We start from the raw sequence: 6,049 nt of genomic DNA, 5'->3' as shown, positions 1-6,049 counted from the left end.
CCGATGCCACCACCACCGCTGCCACCGCCACTGCCACTGCCGCCGCCGCCATCACCGCCCACATTGCCGCTGCCACTGCCACCGCCTCCGCTGCTACCGCCGCCACCGCCACTGCCGCCATTTCTCATGTATTAAAGGAACGACGTAAAAATAACTGACAGCACCGGTAGAAATCGAACCTATTTCCTCCCGACCGCAATGCTAGTGTGACAATCGATGTGGGTCAGGTTAACCTGGGATGGTAGCAGAACAAGTGTCATGCTAGTAAGACAAGTATGGATCGATCCCAAAACATTAAACCAGTAGAGGATATGGGGGTTATATTGATTTTTAATCCTTAATTGACAAACACGCACATAACCAGTTACTCACACACATGCATGCGTACACACAACCATATACACATACATATGCAAGCATATACACATACATATGCTCATATAGTACAAGCATGAACAGATTTATATACATATACATACAAATACTTTCATGTAATATATACACCTATATGCAAACATATACACACTCACAAGCACATATGCATGTACACATACCTACAAGTGTATGAATGTGGTATGTGTGTGAGTGTATGTGTGTATGCATATATTTATGTATGTATGTACATATAAACACACACACACATATAGATAGACACATGCATACATATTCCCGCATACACATACATATAAAGGATTACACATACATGAGTGTATGTGTGCATGTGTGTATGTGTTCATATATATATATATATATACATACATATGCACACGTATTCATGCATATTCATACATACACATATACATATATATCCATGTACACGCCTACATATATTTAAATACTCTTACATATACATCACTCACACATACATTCGCACACACACATACACACATACATATGTACACCCGCACATATTCACATATAGATACACGCGAAAGACCTGGATTGTAACATCAAACCAACATCTCTATGAGAGAAGAAAAAAAAGCCCAATAGATTTCTTGTTCAAGTTTGTGAACACGAAAATAAAATCATTCTTAGAATAGTTAAGGAAACTGAGAAAAAAATGTAAGACAATATGAGAAGGAAAAGAAATGCAGGCTGGCATTGAATTCTCTCCAAGGAACGTTGGAAAATCGTACTCAACACAACAAAGACAACAGATAATCGAGTTCACTCAAAAGGTTGTATTTTGAAATAAAAACTGCAGCCCATAGAGGGAATAAACAACAATGAAAGTCAAGCATGAAGGACTGGAAAGTTTATAACATCTCATCTTAAAGGTTAATTCTGTGCAACCCAGGTGGAAGAAATTCACACCATGCTCCTTCCTAAATAACAGTCGAAAAGTATCGGATGACAATAAATATAAATTATGCAAAGTCAAAACTGAAGATTATAGCTACACCATTTGCGAACTGTGAGAGAATGTCATCGAGTTCATACGTTTGCTGAAGGTCATGATGAGATAGCTAGAATAATATGGAACAGAATAAGAAACTTACTTAGTACTTAGGTTTGTCATGAGCCCAAGGATTCATAAGGCCGGAGTTTCGCCGGGTTTCCATTACAACACCCACTTCCCTTGGATGGGACGCTAGTCCGTTGCAAGAATAAGACAAAATAAAACCAATGAAAATGAAAACATTGAAATCGATGAGTTATATAAATATTTGTAGACCTTGAACATGGAAACTGGAACCAGATTCGAACGGAACCGTTTTGGTTAGTTGATTGGGACTATAAAATGGAAGCATTCTCTGTGGTGCAAGTTAGCTGCCGACATGAAATCAGCGTTGTAAGAAATACACTGATGAAAGAAGATATCTAGGACCATTTTATGAGGAGTTCACAAAACCTTAAATAAATTTTCAGCTTTATAACTATTATTATTGAAGCTTAAAGCAATAGGATATGTAGTAACCCCCATGAATTGAAGTATGGCTAAACTTGGATTTTTGGAGATAGAAAGTCGCTCTATTATTCATACCACTCAGATGAATACGATATCTGGGAAATAAAATAAGCAAATTCTTCTTAAATTTTAAGAGGTAAATAATTTTGGAAAGGATCACATGAAGAACAAAGCGTTCTATTTTTCTTTGTTAATATTTTTTATTTTACAACCTTACCACCAAAGCAGTCAGAGACTCAAAAACAGTGAATATAAACAGATTCCAATGAGAAAGAGAAATACAAATATACATTCATGCACATACATACATACATACATACATATATACATACATATGTTCTTTTACACTTGTATTTCAGGAAATCTTTTAAAATAATGTTTGGTTGCTTGATATCATTGTACACCATAACTATCCTTCCAACTACCATCACGCAACATATCTAACAATAAATAATCTTAAAAAAACCCACCATTTTGACCATATTTGATTGATTGCTCGTCTGAGTGTCTGCTCTTGTTTCTCGTTAACCAATGAAGATAGGAAATTAAAATGTTTTTCTTTTATCTATGGTTAGTATGCAAGATAAAAAAAAGTCTTACTTACCGAAATTAAAAAGAGATAAGTTATTTGGAGTTAGAGTAATATTTCAACTGTATTCATTCTCTTGTGCTTAGAGAGCTATGGACTATACCCACAAAAGAAGGAAATCAGATATCAATAAATAAATATGTTCACACAGAGATATATAATAACACGATGCGGAGTATAATAGACAATAGAAAAAAATAATAAAATATTGACCGCGTTTGTACTTATAATAACGAGTAGCGTAAAATAGAGACAATGCTGACCATATATGTACATATAATAATTAAGCGTATGAGATATATTCAATTATTGACCACATGTGAAGCTGTAATAATTAATAGTGAAAAATATAAATACTGAGCACATACATTGATATAGCACTTTGTAATGAAAAATGATAATATTGCATTGTTGACAGGATCCAGAGACGTTTACAAGTGAGTGAATTGAAGAACACTGGGCTAAGAAAACTTGACGGAGAAGGAACGTAAAGAAGAAGGTCATGGAGACAGGGCAAGAAACACGTGACACCACGTCGGTGGCTGAAGACCTGAGTGCCTTAGCTGTGAATCGGTTAGCGGATCTTGGAAGTGTTCTGGGCAATGATGGAAATCGACGTCAAATGTAGAATAGGAAAGGAGATATTATTTAAACGAATGTACAAAATCTGCTCCGTGGATTCACTGAACATTAATATCAAGATTTACCAGTATTATACCATCGTATTACCAAGCAAAATATCGAAGAAAACTGCGAAAATCACCAAAAACGACGGGTGCCTTTTACGAAAAGTATTTAAAGAAAATCCTGAGAATTTCGTTCAATAATCATATAAGAAATGAAGAAGTCTTAACAAGAGCATTATCTCGAAGACTCCGTGAAATGATAACGGAACGAAGAATGTAGCTAGGATGGTTACTCCTGTGGAAGCCAGGTCTTTGGTATACAAAAGCAGCCCAGAGTTGGATATCAACAGAAATAAGAAGCCAAGGAAGATCATAAGCCATGTGGTGTCGAAACCTTCAAGTAGGATCTGACAGCTGTCAAAGGACGCTGGGAAAACTAATATAAAATAGACTAATACGGAATACGTACGTAATGATTAGAGAAGGATTAATAGAAAATAGACAAATACTGACAGTCTATGCAGATGCAGGAGGCGGATTAAGGAGAATAGATAAATAAGGACATATGAAGAGGTGCCGGAAGCATTAACAGAAAATAGATAAACACTGACCTTATATGTATATAAAATTTAATAAAAATTTTGTCTTGTTAATCAATATTTATTCTGATTATGCAACTAAAGCTATATTTATTCTGATTGTGTAACTAAAAGCTAAGTGGTAGAACTTATGTCCCATTACAGATTGCATTGAATTGATGTACAGTTTCGGTCAGTATTGCAGTCCTAACTGTACTAATTTTTCTCTGTGTTACACTTCTACAATTGCCGCCTGTATTAACAATTATAAGTGTACAATTTTCCTCAGTATTACAGTTACATATGTACAATTTCTGTCTGTATTAGTTACATCAATACAATTTCTGTGTATTAGAAGTCACACCTGTACAGCTTCTGCGTGTGTTATAACCACAACTCCAGAGTTTCTGCATCTTGCACGGTCATAAGTGTACAGTTTCTGTATGACAGTTTCACATGTAGAAATCCTGTCTGTATTATATGTACCCTTGTACAATTTCAATTCATATTACAGTTACATTTGTGCAGATTCTCTGTATTAGAGTAACGTCTGTAAGCAGCAGTCATATATGTAGTTTCTTTAACGTAAAAAAGTTGTACAGTTTTTGCCTAAATGACAGTGCAGTTTCTGTCTATAATATAGTCAAAGCTGTCAATTGATGTTTTAAACTACCACAGCTGTACAATTTCTCCGCATATTACTGTTACAGCTGTACAGTTTCTGTCCTTGTTACAGTCATGGCTGTATAGTTTTTGACTCTATTACAGTCATCTGTATACAGTTTCTTATTTCTTTATTGCCCACAAGGGGCCAAGCATAGAGAAGACAAACAAGGACAGACAAAAGGATTAAGTCGATTACATCGACCTCAGTACATAGCTGGTACTTAATTTGCCGACCCCGAAAGGATGAAAGGCAAAGTCGACCTCGACAGAATTTGAACTCAGAACGTAACGGCAGACGAAATACCGCTAAGCATTTCGCCCGGCGTGCTAACGATTCTGCCAGCTCGCCGCCTTATCTATATACAGTTTCTGTCTACTAGTATAGTCTCATCCGTACAGTTTCTGTCTACATTACAGTCATCTCTAAATAGTCTCTACCTACTGTTACAGTCACATCTGTACAGTGTCTGTCTATATTACAGCCGCCTCTATATAGTTCCTGTTTATATAACACTCACAACTGTACAGCTTCTGCTTATATTACAATCACATCTGAACTGTTTCTGTATATAGTATAGTTACAACTGTATAGTTTCCGTTTCTATAACAGTTTCTATCTAAATTGGAACCATGTATATATAGTTCCTTTCTCTATTGTAATCATGTGTGTGCAGTTTCTGTCCACTGTTATAATCATATCGGTTCAGTTTCTGTCTATTACTTCCATTGCCGTACAGAAGCTTCTTGCTGAAAGAGCTACACCAAATTTTATACTATTTTAGTTCAATAGTTACTATGGATACCATAACAACTATTGATTTAGCTACCTTTTTTCTCTATTTTCAATTAAGTATAAATTATACACAGTAATGTAGATAATAAAGATTGATTTTTGTCTCTCATTTGAAATTAAATTTATCAAAAATTAGTGGATATCAATCTTAGTCGACCTCTAGTTGTTCATTTAAAAACTGAACTTGTTTAACCGCAGGTCAGCTCTGATCGAAATCACTTGACCATTCTCTCGTTATTAGGACTATCTTGGGATACATAGCCATCCCGTTGCTTTTAGGATTGTCTAACATACTTTGTATTGTATGGGGGACCAGCATGTCAAAGAATAGACACAACGTTTCCTCTGCGTCTCGTAAAAGAGGACTAAAAGAGGTTGAAGTAGGAATTGTACGCCGACTTCACAGAACCCTCACCTGCGACGACAGCCCAATCAGATGCATGGGATGGAGGGCTGTCGCCTGAGTGGTGCAAAGGGGCCATCCGCCAGGAGTAAGGAATCACCAACAAATAATAGATGCAGTGACGCACTGTTACTACCACTACTGCTGCTGCTACTACTACTACTAGTACTACTATTACTACCACTAGCACCACCACCACCACCACCACCACCACTACTACTACTACTACTACTACTACTAACACACATTAACAATGTGTCCCTTAAGTTTGTTTTAGTAGGGAAGTGTGTGGTTTGAGAAACATTTGGCTGCAATTTGTAGCGTGTCGTGCCTATGCATAAGAGGACCCTTCTTAGGCGTGTGGTAACGGTACACTGTATATGCCATAGGGGTCTATTTGTCAAACTTGATGGTTGTGTGAAAGGTTAAAATATCCGCTTCAATATCGAATAATTTACATAATCTTTCGTAGAGCAAGTTAT

At 36.4% G+C, this 6,049-nt stretch overlaps 1 long non-coding RNA gene across 2 annotated transcripts in view; it reads right to left on the bottom strand.

Moving 5' to 3' along the window:
* The window catches only part of LOC106871603 (uncharacterized), a 23,515-nt gene that overhangs the window by 13,387 nt on the left and 4,079 nt on the right, over positions 1-6,049 (bottom strand). For both annotated transcript variants that reach the window (XR_001409674.1, XR_001409675.2), the window contains exon 2: positions 2,517-2,598. This is a non-coding gene — a long non-coding RNA (uncharacterized LOC106871603). The remainder of the gene's footprint in view (positions 1-2,516; positions 2,599-6,049) is intronic.

Source organism: Octopus bimaculoides, chromosome 4 (genome assembly GCF_001194135.2).
Source record: "Octopus bimaculoides isolate UCB-OBI-ISO-001 chromosome 4, ASM119413v2, whole genome shotgun sequence".
Lineage (NCBI taxonomy): Eukaryota > Metazoa > Mollusca > Cephalopoda > Octopoda > Octopodidae > Octopus > Octopus bimaculoides.
Note: the sequence above shows the minus strand (reverse complement) of the source record. Positions and strands in the feature narration are given on the sequence as shown.